We start from the raw sequence: 21,805 nt of genomic DNA on the forward strand, positions 1-21,805 counted from the left end.
GAAAATAAGTTTAGCCCATAGAATGGCTTTAGGTGTAATGCTATCAGCCAACAAATTATCCACTTCCTCTCTATTTTCCTGCAGAAAACATTAACACAATTATATATACCTAATTTATGATCTTCCCACAAAACATGACACCGAAACCACTGACACAAGCTGCTGTGGTGGGTGCTCCTGTTTCTACCTCCATGGGGTTATGCTAGCTGGAGGACAGACAGTTTTCACAGAGTTCAATAAGATCTATGTATTCTGCCTATTTTGAACTTCAATTTAATTTTGGAACAATAAAATGGGGTTTATATTTCTACACGGGGGTTTTTAGTCTCTTGTTTGTGATCACAGAAGGTTTTCACATGAAAATTGTGTTTCTTCAGAAGGAAGGCTCATTCATGCAAACTATAGGCAATGCTGTATATGTTTCATTAATTTCATCAAGAATTGTTTTGGATCCCTGTTCTATATTATGAGAGTGAATATTTTGCCTGGCTATGATGTACATTTCAGTCACCATTGAATCAATTAGTTCTTAAATTATTTTGAAGCATTTCTTGAGAATAATAAGATTTCATGTCTGACACACAACTTTTATTTCATACTATTATATGACTGCAATATGTTTAGCCAACCTTCTCCGATATTCACTGCATATTTCTCCTAACACATTTACTAACTTCCCCAAGAAACCAGACTAAAGTTACTTGAAGCATTTGATTTGCCCTGCTGTTTGATCCTATATGACTCACTGATTTATCTGAGGTAGGTAATCCCAGGCACCTATCTTCTAAACACCTCAGTGAAGGCTTCCATGAAGATTTGGTATTTTCATAAAATATCCAGAGAGTTTCTGTATCCTGGAAAATATAAAAAAATGATGGGGAATATGGTTGGTACATTATATCAGACTCAAAAAAAAAAAAAATTCCTTCTCTATCTATTCACCAACAAAAGAAGCAGATGGGCAGATAAATTGTACGAAAGTTGTCCCCTGAAAAGTAATCAAAAAATACAGAGAAATTATTCAGTTCAATTCCTTGTTAAAACTGGAAAAATCAAAAAAGAATTCATTTCATGTTGCCAAGCCTTTGCTCATCTCAGTACTCACTGCGTCTTTATTTCAAAGGTGTCATGCGAGTTGGTTCTGTTTATGATTACACAGGATATTTCATTTCAGTTTCAGGACCAATGTACACTGATGATAAGGAACACATTTGCTTCACATAGGAATTAGTAACAGAAGAAACTTAATTCTGGTAATGTTGAAGATGAGAAACTCTCATGTAAGTGTTAATGTGTGTGTTAGTGCCTTACCTTCTCTGTCCATGTAATACCATAGCAAAGAATGATAAAAATTCCTATGGCCCTACATAACCTCTCTAATGCATTCTCCAAAACATTACATCAGTTCTGGGGAGGAGCAGCCAGACTTTATGGAAGAATATCCAACAATATAATCCAACACAAAATAATCCAACACAGTACTGGTGTTCTTCTTGCAGAGTTTGAAATCAGAGCTGAATGTGACTATAAGCCATTGTTTAGTCTGCCCTCTTTCTCCTGCTCTAAGGAGGATCATCTAAACAAGGCTTGAACCATGTTTACTAGATTGTCCTGAAACCTTCCCATAAGGAAAATGTTTCCCATTTCTTTTCCTTTTAGAGACTGATTAGAAAGAGATTTACCCCACGACAGCACTCAGATTCAAATAGATACTTAATTATAGCCCCTCATCATCTCTATCTCTTCCCAATTTATAAAACCAGATGGGAAAACCTTTGAGTTTTAGAATTGGTAACCCTTAGAATTTTAGGTTACAAGAGGTGGGTATGTAAGTTTCCATATATGTTATAAGGCACTTATTTTATACATATGTATATGTAGACATAATATATATATTAATTTAATATATGTGTGTTTACAGGTATGTATAGTCAAATTATTTACGTGTGATCAGAAGTAGCATCCAACACCTTTCTAAAGTCACTCTCCTTGTAAATACCTATAGCTTCTACTTCCTCCATCTTACCTTAAATAGATAACTTATTAGGACTGAGGATGTATGCAATGTTTATGATTGGTAAGTGACTAGCTCCTTTCATATGCCAAAAACAAGCAAGTCATATCTCTTGATATAAGAGATAAGGAATTACAGCACCTTCTTTCATCCAATTTCACTATCAACCAAATGTGGGAATGTTATAGGAAAGCACAGCTCCGCCCTCACTAATACCCACAATGATCAGATGATCTCAATAATTATTTAAATTTTACTACTTTCCTCCACAAATATGCTCACCCATTTCTAGTTTTTCCTGCTTTCTATTCAGCAATTTTTCAGAGGTCCTCTGTCTTGAGTAGAAATCTGCAAAGTGACTTCTGTGGTCCCAGGAAGCTCACAGCTTACAGTTCGAATGAAAAGCTTTAACTTGGTTTTGTTTGACAAGTTTTCAAAGGCACAAAGCTTGACACACTCTCTCTTTTTATAACTTATATGTTTTTATGTACTGCTATTTTTCCCCAATGGAAAGATTTAACTCCTAGTGGTAACCCTTTGGAGCACCTGGCTCAGAAGAGTAAAATAAAGGAAAGCTTGATTTATAGAGGATGCCAGTGATTTTCATCTCGCTGTGAAACTTGGCTCTGTCCACCTGATGCCTTTTAAAGCACAACCATGTGTGAAAGATAATGAATCTTTATAACTTCCCTTAGTTTTTAAAACAAAAAGGTAATGTATTTCTTTCAAAAGCTGATTGCTTTTCTTTGTCTTATATTTCCTTTCAAAATATATTGCTGTATGCAGTATGGATCATTTAGGATGGATGTTGATAGGTAATCCAGTAGTACATCCTTCGTGGTTTTATAATATCATAATTAAATACTAAAGCATTAGGAAAATTTATCTGGACAGCATGATTGACCTTTGAAAGAAAAGCCTTGTAAGACCAGAAAGAACTTATGTAATTATATGCAAAATTATGACCTTGTAGTCAAGCCCAGCTGTTTGCAGTGACATAATGCCACGTGTGTATTCCACCTCTCCGGTCACATCCGTCCTCTCCGAACCGTGCTGCAGTTTGCACCTAATCACATCTGCGCTTTAGATTACCCACAGCCCCCCAGCCTGCATCTGCCAGTAGCCCACAGGCTCTCCCCAGATTCAGGAGGAGCCCCAAGGCAGCAGAGCTGAGGGAGCCCAGCGCAATAGGGGGTTTCTCCCCCTAGACACCTAGATAATGGATATTAATGGCTTTGTCCCAAGCATGCAGCCAGGGGAGTGTTCCTGGAGCCTGAGCTCTCTGCCAGCCCAGGGGCTCCTGGGGCAGGGCAGGAGAGAATTTGCATTCTGCAGACAGGCAGGTGCAAAGTTATGTTTGCTCATATTTTGGCTGGGAATGTGTGGCAGAGCATATGAAGAGACAGCCAGCACAATGCATGGGACCATCAAGAGCCTGGTATAGAGAGAGCCAGCACAGGCTGTGCTGCACTACTCTGCTGCTGTGGACAGGCTGGGAGAACTGCAGGCTTGAGGATCCACAGTCAGATCTTCAAATCTGACAAATAATAAATTTTTGGTTTAGCAGCCAGTTTTATCAGATAAACCAAATAATTCAAACTTACAAAGTAACATATTTTGGCACATTCAGCTAAATGTATCGGTAATGAGACATAATGCCTATATTAGTGGTTGAGATGAAAAGATATGAACGATAGATTAGATGTCTTCAACATAGATTAAAATGCTTAGTCTGAAAAACAGGTAATCAATGCAGTAAAATGGCAATCTGCAAAATCTTGTGCGATACGACGTTGAAAGGAAAGCAGATGTTTGCTGTTCCACACAATAGTAAAATTCTGTGGCATCAATTAAAAATATCTGGAATTATACTCAAAATTAATAAAAGAAAGATAGTACTATCTCTAGAAAATCCCTAGAACATAATGGATGCTGAGAGGTTACACAGGATTAAGTACTGACTGTACAACTCTGGGGAAAAAGTTCCATTGAGGGGTATCAGAAAACCAGATAGTTTGTCTGAGTAAGACCCTGAGCTGCAAACAGGCACTGAACTATCTATTTGCCCTATTCTCTTACATCTCTGTAAGCATCTACCATTTGATGCTGCTGAAAACAGAATAGTGGACTAAATTAGCCTCTGATCTCCTTGATACCTATATATTGATATATATTCTTAATTGCACTGCAGGGAAAATGGGGGGCACCAAGCAGTTTAGCAGTTAAGTGGCATTTCCACCATTCTACAGTGATATCTGGCATGTACTCAGAAAAACAAAAGACTTTTCAACATAGCCACATGTGGAGAAATTAATTTCCAATTCTCTTTCAGTCAAATCCAATCATTTGGCTAACTTCTTGATCACAGCCTCAGCATCTGGCCTATTTATATAAAAAACTTCCTCTTTGCTTTATCAGCTTGCTCAACCAGGATCACCACAACTCTCAAGAAACTCCTGTGTAGACAGAAAATGCCAAATACTTAAAAATTAAAGAAGCTCCACCATTAAACTATTAGAAAGGGTACTCTTAAAATTTATTTGCAGGCCAGGTTACCACAGCAAGCTAGGCTTCTGTAAACATATGAATAATAAGAAATTATCCAAAACCTGCAAAAAAGGTTGTCCTTGACTGCTAGCCAGACTAGCCTTTACGTCTGTAACTCACATTGAGGAGACTCTGGAAAGAATTAATTGTTCTGGAAGAAGCTGGATAAATCATGTTTTAAATTATTTTTGTGGGAAGGGAGCCCTTTAGTCTATTAACAAATGGCTTGCAAACTGACCCTGTATTCTATTTATGTATTAACTGAATAGTTTAATGCATTTCAGCTTTTTGTGAGTTGTTCCAAAACAGTCTGTCAATGGTTACATGAGTCATAGGTCATTGTCTCTGAGAGCCGATTGGGTAACTGTAGGTTCTAATAAGAAGAGAAAATGTGAAAAATAGCACCCAGAGAATAAAGCACTCAAAAAGGTCTGTGCCAAAAGATTAATCAATTATGGTGAGCTGCTTTAGTTTTGAGAGAGTTACAGCCTTTTATGCCATCTGAGCACTCAAAACACATGGGTGACATGACCTGCAAATAACTGTATTCACCACTTCAGCTTGGACTCTACAGACACATCTATTTTATGTTATTTGGGTCAACACATAAAGTGTGTTTCTTAGAAACCAAAATTTTCATTTACTCTAAACTGTTAAAGGCAGATAGTAAATGCATGGCCTTGATTGCAGTTGATCTAAGCTGTCTCTTCTTGCTTCTCATTCAGTGAAGAGCAGCTGCACAAGCAGACTGAGTTTAAAAAACACAGAAGTCCTATTGCAGAACTGCACTCCTGCATCCGCTGCCATGCCTCAGGTTTCCCTCTGACAAGCCCCAGAGGTACTCACACACCACACAACAGGTGGCTCGGCTCAGGAATCGCCCTCGCAGGGCCTGCTTTATGAAATCAGTGCAAACCAAACTACTCCTTTTCATCCCAGCAGGGACAAAATAGCTCTTCAGGAGCCTCATCTCCTTTGCATTACCACATCGAGCTTGTTGTTGCCATACTTTCCCCATCCTTGCCAGCTTTGGCTCTTCCTGCCTTTGATACAAGATATGGTTTTGCAATTTTAAAAGAGATTGATCCTTGGAGCAGTTGCAGGCAGTGAATTCCCTAACCCATCTGCAAGTCCTGCCAAAAGCTGCCCTCAGGACCACAGCCTCCCCAAACACATACACTTGCCACAGCTTGCCCCCAGCACTCCCATGAGCCATGTGCTCACCTTGGATGTTTGCAGGCCATGGTACCCAAGCCATTCTTCCTGTCAGCCTCTTTGACCCTGTTCCTTCAGCATCCTCCCTTAACTGCTTTCTGTCCTTGTGCCAGAGCTGTTGTGAGCCTTTTCCTCTTGTACACAATGAGGACGCTTTTGCAACAGGTCTTTCTCACCCTGCAGAGGGCTGCAGTCACTCTGTAGTTATTCAGGTTGACAGCTATGATGGGGACATCTAGGTTACACGAAAGCATCTATCTAATCACAAAAGTCAGATGAGATGAAATCGTTTTGAGACTCTAAACTCTGAAGTAAAACTGTGTTTCCATAAGACCTAAGCAAGCACAGAGGATATATAGCCTCAGGGCCCAGGGCTTTGTTCAGCATGACCAAAGCAATCCTTCATAAATCATTATCTTAAAAGCAGCAGTGATGGGTTTTAAATCCTCGTTCAAATGCTAAGCATTCAGTTCCTTGGTTTAAATATTTGGTTCTTTGGCTTCTAAGCCATTAAAAACCTCTCTTTTAATGTTTCCTTCACAATTTTTGAGGACCTATAAATTTGTTGGGGTTCAGTTTAAATTTAAAGTAACTGGATTCTCATGAAACTCTCCCTGGGACTTTTAAGGAAAACACCAAACATCGCAACAGCAATCAGTCTTGAGAAGCAGTTGCTCTGCCTTTCAGAGGCATTTACCTCTCACATAAATCATGGCATTTGAACTGATTCCTTGACTCACTATTAGTGATTCCAGAACAAAAACCAGAAATATAGTTGAAATTTAGGCCAAATCCACCACAGACTGAAGGAAATGGTTGTGAGATCACTTGCACCACAGTTGAGGATCCCTGGGGCAGGCGGTGGGAAGGATGCTTGTAAGTGCAGTTAGAAACCATGTCAGTTATACTGACTGTCAAATTTATCACTTTATTTATAACCATACCTAGACTAAATAGAGTTTTTATCTTTTAACTTGATTTTTAGTACTTGTGTTGTCAAGGAGTTGAATTTGAAGATAGGGAAAGAAAATTGTCAGCACTTTCTGAAATAAGATTATTCTTGTAAAAAAGCACAAGTAAACAACTTCATTGACTGTTCAGATGAATGTTGACCATTCATCTTGCACAAAATCATAGAATAATAGAATGATTTGGGTTGGAAGGGACCTTAATGATCATCTAGTTGCAAAGTCACTGCCATGGGCAGTGACACCTTTCACTAGAACAGGCTGCCCAGAATCCATACCACCTGACCTTGAAGGGATCTGGCATCAATGAATTCTCTGGGCATCTTCTTCCAGTGCCTCACCACTATTCCAGTAAATATTTTTTTCCTAATTTCTAATCTAAACATACTCTCTTTTAGTCTGAATCCATTCCCCCTCATCCTATCAATACATGCTCTTGTAAAATGTCCTTCTCCATATTTTCTTGCAAGCTCCCTTTAGGTGCTAGAAGGCCACAATTAGGTCACACCTAAGCTATTTTTTCCAGGTTGAAAAATCCAATTCTATCAGCCTTTCCTCATGGAAGAGGTGACCCATCCCTGTAATAAGTTTGGTGGCCTTCCTTTGGACTCCAACAGGTCAATGTCTTCATGCACTGGGAACCCCAGAACAGAACACTGCAAGATCCTGGGCTCTTGCCTGATTCTTGCCAGTGGTACATAAAACCCCTGGGACTAACCTCACCTTTTGGTGCGGAAAAGAAAACAAACACTGAGGAAGCCTCTCCTCCAATCTCTTCCCATTCCATTTCACACTGAAAGACTTAATTTCCATTACATTATCTGGGATGTGTGTGAGACAGATAATGCTGTGTGTTTTTTTGTGTTCATTGCTTTCAGAATATTGTGAGTCTATGAAACACTGCAGCAAAGTGATTTTAACTTTTAAAGTGTCTGTTATTTATAGCCAGTAAGTCACCCAGTGTCTGAATGAAAGAGCAGACCACCTAGCCCCTCAAATAGTCGATATTTAATTAGACAGAAGTTGTCCACATCCATTAGACTGAGGGACAGTTTGGATGTCCATTTGCCCTGAAAGCATCTGATAGGTACAAGAGCTGAAAGTAGGGGCTGACCTGACATCCTGCTCTTCAGATCAAGAGTTACCAACAGGTTAAAAAGACAAAACTTCAGAGGAAATTATTTTAAGGAATCTGTAGCTGCTCCTCGGAGCAGTTTGCCAGTGGTTTTGCATTGGCACAGAAAGATAAGGAAGCTACAGAAAACCCCAGTGCAGATGCAGTACTCAGGTGAGTAGGCATAGTAGGCACGCCTAAGGATAATATCAGAGGGAAGTTATAGTACTCAAATGATTCCTAGATCAAATTTATCACAGATCAGTGCTTCTTGGGATGAATAGGACACAGACCAGAAGAGCTGAGGGTAATGCTTAAAGCCAGAATGGTTTTACAAGGATTTGCAATCACATTGCTCTCTACTTCACCCTTGCTCTATATTTAAGTCGAAGAAATATGTGGCTAAGTTAGTGATCTTTGTAGAAATGCTTGGAAATTTCCACATTTTCTCCTTAAATCTATTTTCCTATTGTACCTTCATACTCACTTTTATTTAGATTTTTGTTTTATTTTTTGAGTCAACAGATCATATCCCTGGAGGAAGATTGCATAATTGTGAAATCATAGAGACCAGAGAAACAATCCCATAAGTACCCCCCAGGGCATAACCAACATGGAAATGGAAAAAAATGTTCTCCCAAGGCTGGTGCCTCCCAGACAGTTATAGTCTTTAATGTTCTGTCAGCTTCTGTCTTGTACATAAACCATAAGACACATGGCCTCTTTGCATCATTATTTTGCAGCTGCTTTTATTGCTCCATCATTGACACTAGAACTCGAAAAGCACGTTGGAAATAAAAACATTCACGGTTGCTGGAAATATGATGGTTGACCTGCCTATCTGAGGTTCATAATTTTTCTTTATTCTATAACTGGTCTTCAACCTGTTCAAAATTGCAAAGAAGTAAAAACTTCCCTGCTATGATGCAAGGAGAGCAACAACTTGAACAGTGCCAAGGAGTTGGGTAATCTTTTGTTTTCATAGGGATTTCACCTTTTTGTAGTGTAGTCCAAACACAGGAAAAAAGGGGAGGGGGACACCTGCTTAGAAAGATGATTATACCTCACCTAGGTCTCTTTTTCCCCTCAAGACATTCTATTTAAAACTTTCCACGTACGTAACAGAAATGAGTGGAATGACTCTGTCGAGGCTTCTTTGTCCTAAGCCAGCTGGCAGTGAACAGGCAGGGGCCAGCGAGAAGGCTCAGGTGATGTAGGTCAAGTCTGGTCAGGTGAGCCATTAGAAATAAGCCTACAGGTAAGGAGAGTCTCTCCAGGCCCAAACACTGCTGAGACCTTGCCAGCCTTCTTCACTGCAGCATCTTTCTGCCATGCCTTGGGCTGGGGAGGGACTGGTCAGTGCAGCAGGTGACAGCCACCTCAACAGGAGGCGCAACGTGAGAACTACCCTGGCTGCTGTGTAAAAATCCCTGAGACATAAACTCCTTCCTCCCAGCAGCAAAGCACCTTCCCCCCACCAAAAAAAAAAAAAGAAAAAAACCAAAAAAAACCTGTTTGCATAATTTTTGACAAGCTAGTTCTTTTGTTATCTCTATAAAGCATGATTTATTTTTTTTACTCCAGCTTTGGACTGGAATTGCACTTTTTGTTCATGTTTCTCTATGCTTCTAATGGCTTTTGGCCATGTACTCCACAGCCGAAGTTGTAATGGTGACTATAAGTACTTTTACTAACAGAGAATAATTTGGCTTTTCATGCCAGAAGCCAGCCTGCCCCTGAGGTACCTTTGCTAAGGTAAAACCCCTGCTCCCTTCCCACCCTGGGCTGATTGATTTCAAAACCTTCCCCAACACAAGGAGGAGGAGTTCTTTGATACATCACATCTATTTGCCACAGCGATCTGCCTTGTGACAAAGTAAACACAAGAAGATGTCAAAATGTCCTGCTTTCTCTGGTTAACATTATTCACAGTAGATACAGTGTTTATGTGAGGGGGTGAAGAAACTTTAAAGCAAAAGGTAAAGTATAATCAAGGAAGGTTGGAAGGTTATTTAGATATATATCAGTTTAAGGCTTTTGATATAACATCATGGTGTCAGCTTGGGTTAAACCCTTAAGATTGAGACTGAATATAAGTGGGATAGTTCATCATGGAGAATGGGGTTTCCAGAGATCTGTAAGGTTAATCTAAATTATCCTGGAGATTAGCCCTGAGACAGTGAATGGTTCCACAAACATCACCACCACTGTCCCAGGAAGCCATGTGATACCTTCAAACCTCAGTTAACATTTGCAAGGAGACTAATCCTGAGCTCACTAGTGAGGAGAGGACATAATTTTATAGGTGAGGCTGTCACTCTCTCTCGGGGTGAGTTATGGGGCTGGGCTGGCAGTGGAACAGGAGCATACAAGTTACAGGTCAAGCCCTTCAAAGGCTGTCAGCTCAAGCAAATCCACTCTGCAAATTTAAAGCTCTTCATTCTGAAGTGTCAAGCAATTTATTCTGTTTTAGAAGAGAAATAAGCTGTGACCCTGTTTCTTATATTTCTAGGCACTATCTTTGACTTATTATAGTCATGATTCAACTGCTTTGCGAGAGGTATGTAGCATCAGTAACATGGAAAAGTTCCCAGAAAGCTTTTGAGTACTTGCTCTGCATGTTGAAGATAAAGAAGCTAAGCTACCTGCTCTTTCGACACCAGAAAGTGCAGATTGCTATCTGCAGAGATTTGCTACACAGATTTAATTCCAGGAGGATTTCTTAATTTTGCATGCAGCTGCTGAGCACGGGTACCCAAAAAATGACAGTATCATGACAATAAGTGACATCTGAGTATATCATTGTCCCCCCCTGCCATGTGCTTACAGTCCACCTGATACATATGGTTTTCTTAGTACAATATAAACACTGAGTTTTCACTTTTCATCCCTAACTTACTTTATAAGTTACGTAAGGAAAACCTTCATAGACTTCAGATTTCAGTTGTGCAGATATTTGCTTCAGTGTGATTTTAAATGAACACAGTGGATTCCCTTTGTTAAAAGTAGATTTAAATGGAGCTGTGGACACAAATAGGCCTGTAAAAAGTTAGGAAAACTTGGAGTACGTAGGAAGTGAGATGACATGAGCAACATGAAATCATACAATGACGACAGCTAGATTTTAATTAAACATTCAGATAGTATCAGACTACCAGGTACTTTCAAAATCATGTTTCATTGATTATGAGCATGATCATGGTAAGAAAAATAACACAGAGTAAGAATTCAAACAAAAATAATGTGTAGTTATAAAAGGATTATGAAAATATGGACCAGTGCAGATGCTTTGATTATTTTTACTTAATTCTACTTTTATGTACAATTAGTTACAATTAATTAAAGCTAATTATGATTAATTGCAATTAATTGTAATTTAGTTAAATGTACTTTTAAATGGTTGAAGAGGAGTAAACAATGCATTAAAATTCAGGTCATTTTAAATTAAAAAACTGTTCTGAAGCCAGTGGGAGTTTGTTTCAAATGCCTAGAACTGCAGAAAACTAGAGGCACATGTAACGGTCTTCTGTTTCATTTAACTTTCTTGTTCAAAATGGAAATTATGTGGGAATCAAGGAGTAGGGGAGTCTGTTTCTGACTGAAGTATCGATGGGGATGTGCTGTCTTAACACTGTCCCGTCTAAAACATTTTTTTCCTATAAGAATATTTCACACTACCGGTATTTCGAGTTTAGGAAAGAAGGGAGGTGACAGCCACAACCATTCAGGCAGGCTCACATTTGCACTTCTTTGTCCTTGTTACCAGCCAACTCTAATTGTCAGCTGAAGCATCCGAAGTTTTGAAACATGCAGACTTCATTTCTTGTTTCTGTTGAGAACTGAAATTGTCAAATACCACAAAGGAGACAGTTGGTCATGTTTTCATCTGAGTTTTGCAGATTCAAAAAATATGGACAAGTTGGACAATCTTCAAGTAAACACATAAACAGTTCAAAGCACAGAGGTAGATCCAAACCAAATTGAGAGCCTGGATCTTAAAGCTCCCACGTTTCATTAACACTTGGGTCCAGATCCAAAAATCTCAGTGGGCTCCATTGTGTACAAAGGGATGGACCAAACCCATGCCCAAATCAGCTTTCTTCTTCCTCCTCAAGCTGTGAAGGTGTTTGACTCTGAAACCAAGCACTGAGCATCATTTCTCATGTTGCTCTCCAGTTGGGTGGTTGTTAACAGCTGAAGGTAAACGCAGATCCTTTGAGGCTCAGCCAATGAAAAACCAAAGGTTTGAATAAACACTGTTGACTTAGCCATGATCTCATGAGACAGCAGATCTGTGTCTGCTCCAAAGGCCAAAATATTTCTGATGGCAATACAAGCTACTTTATTTTTATCAGTGAATAGAGTGCCAATAAGAGGTTCCACATTTATAGGCTTCATTTTTTTAGAAGTAATCAGTAATTTGGGGTTCTCAGTATGAAACACCATATGCTTGACTTTTCTGAAAAAGCTGAATATTTTAATTCTGAACATTGAAATTTCTTAGAATTGCCAGTCTTTTTTTCTTTTGTCCTTTAAAGTGTCAAGTGACAATTTCCAGAAATATGAAAATGTTGTTGTAGTAGACACAATTTCTGTAAAAAATAGACAGTCTTTTGCTTTCTCACTTCTGTGTAGTGAGCATTTTTGTAAGAGATGTCTACATATTTCTTGAAAAACTTTTTGTTGAACAGTATTGTTAGATTTAGTCTGATGCGTGAGCAACTGCAACAACTGCCAAAAGTATAAAATATATTAATAAAAAATTATCTGCTTCATAGGATTGCAGATTTTTTCAGGTCAGAAGGGGCATTAAAGACCACCTCGTTCAAGCCCTCTGCCGTGGGTAGAGGTATCTTCCTGTAGACCAGGTTGCCTGGAGTCAAGCTGGCCTTGAACACTGCAAGGGATGGGGCATCCCCATTCTCTGGACAGCTCGTTCCCGCTCCTCCCCACGCTGCCGGTGCAGGATTTTCCCGGTGCCCCGTTTTATCCCGGCCGGATTCCCCGGGCCCGGCGCGGGAGGGCGGCGGTTCCGCGGGGGCACAGCGCCACCTGCCGGCCGCGCTGCCCGGCCTCTGAGGGGCGCGCTCGGGGCCCGCGGGGACGCGGCGGAACCGCGGGGAGCCCTCAGACCGTGGGCAGCCCTCAGAGTCCCCGTCCTTCCCCGGGGACACGGCGGAATCGTGGGCAGCCCTCAGAGTCCCCGTCCTTCCCCGGGGACACGGCGGCACCGTGGGCAGCCCTCAGAGTCCCCGTCCTTTCCCGGGGACACGGCGGAACCGCGGGGAGCCCTCAGAGTCCCCGTCCTTCCACGGGGACACGGCGGCACCGCGGGGAGCCCTCAGAGTCCCCGTCCTTCCATGGGGACACGGCGGAACCGCGGGGAGCCCTCAGAGTCCCCGTCCTTCCCCGGGGACACGGCGGCACCGCGGGGAGCCCTCAGAGTCCCCATCCTTCCCCCGGGAACACAGCGAGGAAGGCCGCAGCGGGGCTCCGCACATCCCCTGGTCGCAGGGTCGGTGTAAACACGGCCAGGGCAGCCTCCGGCCTCCGAGAGCAAACGTGTCAGAACAAATCGGCTGGACCAGAAGTCAAGATCGTGCTGGTTTAGGATCTGAGCGCCCCGCTGATCACCAGGGTTTAATTTACAGATTGTAACCACAAAATGAGGTCAATACCTGGGTTTATAGGCTTTTATCAATTATATGCTGTGCGTAAAGTACTGAGGAGATGTCTTTAACTTCAGTGTTGGTCAATTTACAGTTTTCATCTTTGCTATTTTATGTTCCCCCTCTTTCAGTGCTGTAAGCAGTTAGACTGTCCTTTCTTATCAGTACTCCAAGAGGTCAGACAGTATTTTCAGAAATAGAGAATAACCAAAAAAACAAGTTATTATTACCAAAAAGAGAAAAGAAAATATGAAATTTTCCCTATTTATTCTAACATTATTAACTCCAGCAAAAAGAATGCTGTGAGAAAGGCTCTCTAGTGCTTGAACTGGTGTTCAACTAACTTGGATGTCAGCATATAATAATCATAAGCATTTTGGGTTGAAAGGGATCATAGAGCTCATCTAGCTCCAAACCCCACACCATGGGCAGGAATACATTCCACTAACAAGTTGCCCAAGGCCCCATCCAACCTGGTCTTGAACACTTTCAGGGATGGGACATCCACTGCAACCTGTTCCAGTGCCTCACCACCCTCACAGTAAAGAATTTTTTCCTAACATCTAATCTAAAGATGCCCTCTTCCAGTTTCAGTGCCATTCACCATTTGTCCTGTCCCTACATGCTCTTGTAAATAGTCTGTCTCAGAAATAAGAAGACACTTAGTGTAGACACTACTTACTGATATTTAGAGCTAATGATAACTGTATATTGATCAGAAAGCAATATTGGGCCTCACCGACATATTTATCCACAGTGGAGTCCTGCTGTTGTCTGTATCCATGTCACTCCTTTGGCAGCAGTGAGCTATGGCTTTCTTCAGAAGGTGTTCATTCTAAGTGTGGGAACAAACTGAATGCAGGGACTGACTCAGTCCTTGGTGTTACATGTGAGGATATTCTAGATCTCAGTTAAACACTTAACCAAGGATCAGATATTTCTTTGACAGTTAGCCATTGCAACCTTCTCTAGGAATGCGTGCCTGAAATAAAGTCCTTCAGAAGAAAAAGATAAGTGAATCTAGATAAGATTTTTCAATTATTTTTTTTCCCTCCATATTCTTAGCCATAATTATCTGTGCTGGTTATAAATACATATATATGTCCACCTACCCATGGACTAACCCAATAAGGAAATATTTTTGTGGATTCCTCACAGCACCAGAAATGTAAAGTATCATACCTGAAATAAATTCTGTGCAAAAAGCTTGGTTAAAAAGTTAGTTAGGGCATTAAATGTAAACTGGATTTCACTTAAAATATAAAATTGTTTCGTGTTTTTTCTGGTCTTTCCAGTTATAGTTGGTTTCATGAACTCTCCAGAGAAAAACCAATCACTGAGATCTGCTCTGCGAACAGCCACAGAGGGATGAGGAAAATGGCTAACATGATCATTTGTGTTCATCACTTGAGAGGATGCAATATAGCATTAATCTCTTCTGGTACTTCGTATGTTGCTGACATTGCACTGTCTATATTAAATAAGTCAGGCACAGTTTAAAGAGAGGTGAATATTCTCGTTGTTTGACTGGTTGATAGGATTGTCAAGTGCACCAGGGCACTGGCAGGTGACCAGACTTTTCTTCTGTTCCATTGCTGAAGAATAGCTTTGGGACACTGATCACAGAGAATTTCAGTGATAAAATGGTATTTGTTGTATTTTTCAGGTAAGAGAGATTTTCCAGAAGTCCTTCTCCTTTCTTCCTTGCAGCACTTCATCTCTTCCCAGTAAATTTCCCTGCTCCCTTGGACTCCTTCCAGCTGATTTAAACCACCGCCATCATAACAGCCTTTTTCTGTGTGGCTGCAGAAGCCGTGACAGCAGATCCAGTGTCTGGGATACAATTGTTCCTATTTGGCATGTTCCTCTTACCTCCTCCTTGCTGTCTCTGCTGGACAACCTCAGATACTGGTGTAAGGCTAAGACCTGAATTGTCCTCAATCTATTCATTCCCAGTTTCTATCCCCAGCCTGACTCATCCTGCTAGGGAATAGCAATGCTGTGGCAATGACCACAACCACTCCCTCCATGGTTCTGCACAAAGCACCTTCCAAGCCACTGTCATAAATCTGAGGGCACGCCAGAGGGATTGCCATTTGCTGCATGTGGAAGGTCAGGAAGATGCATAACATTTTGTAAGGCAGAAGCCTAGGAAGGAATTTGAAAGAAAAGAATGTGGGCAAGGGATCAGGAATTGCTATTTGAGATATTTTACAACTTGAAAACAAAGAAGCTTAGATAATAGCCAGTGACAAGCTGAATGCCCTTTCTAAATGACAAGGATAGTGTAAGTCCCTGACACTAATACCGTCCTTTCAGCTCTGTTCTCCCCCATCTATGTATGCACATATACTTACCTCACATAAAATAATGTACATACAGATAAAATCTCACCTGATTTCAACTGTAGCCCCTGTTAAGAAGAATCTTTGGCAAAAATGCTGAAGACCTGGTGCTCTGTATTTTTGAAAGAGTACAAGCTCCAAAGCCCTATGTTACAAAAGCAAGTCACTTTGCCCTGGAGTAACGTTATGAACTTGATAGCCCATCCAGAAATGAGACCGCAGTGAAATGAGGTGATGCTTTGTTTATGTGAAAGAATATTTGTACTAGAGACTGAATTTTTATATGTATATAATCAGTCTTAATAGATCATTATCAAACTAAAGTAAACCTCTTAAATGCTCAATTTGTGCGTGTGTAAATGAAGCTCTGCAGAAAGGCCTCAGGACAGAATGAAGTTTATGAGATTGTAAATGAGCTCTATTTATAAAACTGTTTGGAAATGAAACGAAGGGTTGTTTATCTCTTGTTGTACACAAACCATCATCCCTAGCAAGCATCCTGGGACACCATACATTTGGGATTTTTTTGGATAGAAACATGCAATTCCTGTGTTTCAATACAAAGAGACCCTTTCCTAGCAAATAGTCTGATTTTGAAATATTCTGGAATTCAACAGAATAACTGGTTGGAAGATCATCAAGATCATCAAGTCCAACCCATGCCCTAACACCACAGCTAGACTATGGCACCAAGTGCCACATCCAGTCTTTTTTTAAACATATCACAGAATATGCTGAAAGTGAAAAAAACAGTGGATCAAGTTCAGTTTGTGTCAGGAGGTAAAATGTTGGTGAAAAAATCCATATTGTGTTTCAACAGTCCTGATTTGTGCCCCTTGTTTTTTTAGGATATAATGTTTCACGTAGATCAGAAATTACCGGGGCTATTTTACTGTGTCCTTAAGATTTCCGGTCTTGATTCCACTGTAGTTACCCTGCACTAAAATATCATTGTATTTATTACTCCTTGTCCTTGTGCATACTTGTGCATGTATGTAATTGCTTTATAGAGAATTTATGTCATAAATTAACTCTCTGAAGACCAAAGATTCACTTTAGAATCATAATAGGTGTGTGCAGTGGTCACTGTTACCTTTGGGGTTTTTGTACAGAGTGATTCATACAATACTCAAAAGAAAGTAATCGTACTGGACCTTTATTTGTTGTCTTGAGGAGCAGTGTGCCAACCCTTCCAGGCACTCATGTCCTTTATGTGACCTATTTTTTCAAGCCTAGGAAATTGCTTTTTACCTTACTTCATATTCATAAGCAGTGCCTCTATTACAGCAGGATCTGTTGATGAAAACTATCAAAATAAGCCATTTTGGTGTTTTGTTTTGAGAGTTTGCACCAGCTGAACTGTTGGGAAAAACTCAGTTAAGGTTTGAAATAGAAAAATGTATGGCACAGATGTAGGTTGTTGGGGCTGGAAGAAAGAATACTGATCTTTAAATTCTAGAAATCTTACTCCAGGCTAGAGGAAGTATTCTTTAGCTCTTATTTAATTTTCACAGATCTGTTTTCATTAGAATCATGGTCTATGGAAAGATCTTCAAAATATAAGTATGCATCTATCCATATTAAAACACATGTATGTACATACAACTATGAAGAGCTTGAATCAGAGGTTACAATGGTTGAAAATATCTATTTTTCTTTCTCCTCAATGAACAGAGCACAGCTTATGGATGGGAAATACTGATTTATCTGTATTTACTACAAGGGAATCAACCAAAAATGTTCAACCAGTTTTTAATTCAGAAATTTTATTCAAAGAAATGCAGGTTTAACAGCAAGTGTTTAGCAAAAGTCATTGTAGAGGGCTGTCCCACAGCCAGAGTTTAAAGCTTCATTTGTTAACACTGCCAGTGCTCAGGATTTCCCCTTCTGCCCCAACCAAAGTGTCAGGACTTTTCACCTGGGATTTCTCCCACAGGTGCTCAATAGCTGCCTGGATCCAGTTTATGGCAAGATCTTGCAGGCAGTAGCAATGTCCTGATAGTTTCTTGTGCATATGGTCTAAAATGTTTTCTCTGTACAAAAATGCAAGACAAACTGAACATAAAACAAGAGACTTGTTGCAGGACAAATTCAGATTCCCATGTATCCTAAAAGTGCTAATTTTTTCACTTTGGAGAACAAAATTGAAGCCCTTCATTACAAGCTGAATTCATTTTTCTTTTAAAAAATTAAAAGCTTTTCAGCTGGGTTGGTAAATTAGATCTCATGTCTGAAAAATGCATATTCTGGCTTAGGAAAGTAGGGTTTTTTCCTTTCAATAGCTGGCATGTTCTGACACGCTAACAGCTTGAGCTAATATTTAAGTAAGTAAATAGAACATTAGTGTTGGAGCAAGAGAGTCTGGTCAAGCATTCCTGACTCAAGACAACCTCTTAGACACTCTCACCAGAAATTAAATACTTCTAAATTTGGGTAAATGCAATATGAGATGTTACACATGCAATATTATTTATTGTTCTATTTGAAGTTTGGATAAAAATTGTAAAACGTGTTTGTACATATGCATGCATGTACTTAAACAGTTAATGAAATCAGGATACAAATGCTGCAGTTGATCTCCATATATATATATATATATATATATATATATAATGGGACAAGCCAAAGCACAACCCTCAGGTTTTCCAGACCTGGATCAAGATCCAAATGTGTGGCTCATGCTCACCCCAACTTCTTTTCAAGGAACTCATTCATCAGTGGTGTGGACATTTCCCTGGACTTTATTTTAGCTGCCAGAGATTTTTTGGCATTTTGTAATAAGACTAATTGCAGTTCATGTGAGCCCCAAGGAATGAAGACACTTCTCTGTTTTAAAATTAGTAGCTGTGTCTGCCAAAGTGATGTGCAGAAATATTCTGGAGGGCAGATAGAAAGCTCAATGAGAGTTTCCAAGGCCACACAATGGAGTGCTGACTTTTTCAACTTAGCAAATACTGTTTTCCAAAATGCTTGTCTTCTTTTTATTCCTATGGGGTGTTGCAGTAAAAAGAATCAGTGAGCAATTCTTGGACTTAACCACTTGATTTCCTTGGACTCTGATGAGCTTTCATCCCTCTCTTAACTGAACAGCACCTTTTTTCTTCATTGTTTTGAATATTGGCTCCTTGGCTAATAAAATTTTACAAGTGATTTTTGAAAACAAACAATACTATATTATCCCTTTTTTCCAACTCATGAAATAAATATTCCATCAAAGAGACTTTTATGTTTCACAGTGGCAGTTCTCAAATGACCAGCATGGTATCATGTTCAAAACAGGGCACGGTCCATTTTTACAGTAGATTTACTCAATCACAGTTACTAATCGGATTAGTACTGCTTTTATGTCTGACAAATTTTTAAAAGTTGGGGGTCATTAAAGCCCTTGCACATATAGAGAGCCTGTGGTGCTGGGCTGTGATTTTCCAGTTAACCATTTCTGCTTTGACAAAAATCAAACCCTTTCATTTTTTAATATATACATAATACATAAGTTGCTCTTTTAGACCGCAATTCCATTGAGCATTTAGAACCATTGCTCGACTTAGCAAAGCACATGCCTATGTATGGAGTTAAGAAAGAACATCAGTTTGAAGGTAGGAGAGGCTGAGTGCTAGGGAGGGACTCATCCATGCTGCCACCCAAAAGAAAAACTTCCTTGTGCTTTGCTCTTCCAACTCAACCATACACAAGAATGAACCCTGCGAACTGAATCACAGCTTTTGATACTACTTCTTCACAGTTCCTCAGTTCCTGTCAAAAACTTTAATAAAAAATATTATGGTTAGAATTTGCTGTCATGAGCTTGAAAGTGAATTCTCTAAGTACTACATGTACCACCCAAGGGCTAACTTGGCCACTAAAAGACTACAGATTCTACAGATCAACAGAGCTTGCTCAAGAGGCTGATCTCCAGTGATGTCAGAGGGCTATTTCAGTTCTTGCAGAGGAATAATACAAGCCTTGTTTGGATGCTAGGTGTGCATCTCCCACTCACTCCAGCTGGTCCTAAGAATTGCATAGGAAAACAACTACAAAACTTTTACTCATAGCACTATAGGAAAGTCTAATATCCTCTATCAGACAGTTGGCATAAAGCTCAAGTAGGATTAGACCTGTGTCAAAAAAGGAAGGAGAGAAAGCAGATAGATGTAGAAAACATGTAGAAAATGAAGCCTGAACATTCATTTTTTCTGGAAATTCCTCCCTGGAGCTTGAGATGGGAGCATAGAGCATGCAATACCCTTTCCAATAGTTAGTGCAGCATTAAAATAGTTGGAGTAGTTCTGACTGGATCATTGCTGTACAGGCAGAAATGGAATGCAAAATTGATCAAAAGTATACTATATATTCCAGGTGTCATAGAGCACCACGAGCAATGAACAGTGCCTTCTTTACTTGGATGAAAAAAATCAGAATTTCAGTTTTAAAAGACTACCAAAAGACTACCAAAGGAGCTTTATGCAATTTAATATATGCAAATACTTCCACTGCTGCCTCCTCCAAAGGCATGCAAACAAGCACCTTTCATGCAGTTATTGGAATAGCTTAGTAAGCCTCCAGGGTATAAACAAAGATTAGATTTCTTAATGGATTTTTTTTTCTTAAATAGAATAAGGCATTTAATTTTTTTAACATTAATCAATTACGACAGAATGATTCCAGTAGAAACAGATGCACTAGAATAGAAAATAACTAAAACAAAAAAAATTGAATGAAATATAGTCTATGTTTACACATGTTCTCTATAAATATTAACATCATGAGAAAGTGAATGGGTTACCATCAGCCAAGTCAGGAAATGATCAAATTAAGTTTATACACCATAGCTTAGATTCTGTCCCCTGGGTACATGCATTGCTGTGAGATCTTTGATATGATATCATATGTCATTTTACAAACCATGAAGTGCAGTAGCATGCATTTTTTTAAAATAAATATATAATTCTCATATCAAATACATATACAATGGAGCCTTGCTGCCTATATGTCAACTCTTCTTTGTAAGGAAAAACAAAATAAAAACCTAAAAGCTGAGGTCTCCTTTGCAAGATTGCAAGGCTCTGTTGATCTGTAGAATAACAATGGCATATAAATATAAATCTAGTTTGCTATTTATTAACTGAGCTATTAGGTATTCTGTGGAAGAAATTATTAATGTAATTATGTGTCCCTCTTATGGTCATGATTCATGTTTTCTCAGTGGAAAGCAGGGAAAGGATTTTTCATTTGTTCTATCCCAAATAGTTCATTCCTCAAGAGTTCAGAGCTGAACACCATATGATACCTACAGAAATTGATATTAATTCCTATTATTAATATTCCTATTATTAATATTCCAACTATTATTAATTCCTCAGCACCTCACAAATTAGTACAAATAAATGATACAGAGCAACACACTGACAGAGTTATTCCTTCAAAGAAGAAATAATATCTATTAACATCAGGCTGCTACCATGAAGACACTGCAAAATACTATATAAATTTTGAATAATATATGTCATAAGGTCATATCATAAGGCTTTTCAGCAAAATTAATGTTCAATGACATTTTGCCATTTATAAGCAAAGGTAATGATTGAATTAACAGATAACCCCAATTAGAAAAAATTACTAACTTCAGGCAGTGACACAACACGTCTTCCAAAGGCTATTACTGAACAAGTTGCCAAACAAATGAACAAGACCTCCTGGATAAGTAAGTTTGTTTCAAGGGAAAACCCACAAAATATGAATTGATCTCTATTGTGTTTTGTTGGTACAAGTTCTTCTACATTTTAAACTCCCTTTAAGGCCCCATGTGAGAAAACCAGAACTACTGCACACTGTGATTAAAAGGCAACCTGACATGAATAAATAATAATAACTCCTTAAACCAGGGTATGTTGAGGAATACTGATTGTAATCCTAAAGACTCAGGAACTTTTATT

General features: G+C 39.4%; 1 long non-coding RNA gene across 1 annotated transcript; it reads left to right on the plus strand.

The window, feature by feature from the left end:
* The first annotated feature begins 12,905 nt into the window (after positions 1-12,905).
* LOC111924656 (uncharacterized) lies at positions 12,906-16,939 on the plus strand. Its single transcript, XR_002861785.2, has 3 exons — positions 12,906-13,528; positions 14,823-15,033; positions 15,194-16,939. It is a non-coding gene; the product is annotated as an uncharacterized LOC111924656 (long non-coding RNA).
* The last annotated feature ends 4,866 nt before the right edge of the window (positions 16,940-21,805 follow it).

This window comes from Cyanistes caeruleus, chromosome 1 (genome assembly GCF_971803275.1).
Source record: "Cyanistes caeruleus chromosome 1, bCyaCae1.hap1.1, whole genome shotgun sequence".
NCBI classification, from domain to species: domain Eukaryota; kingdom Metazoa; phylum Chordata; class Aves; order Passeriformes; family Paridae; genus Cyanistes; species Cyanistes caeruleus.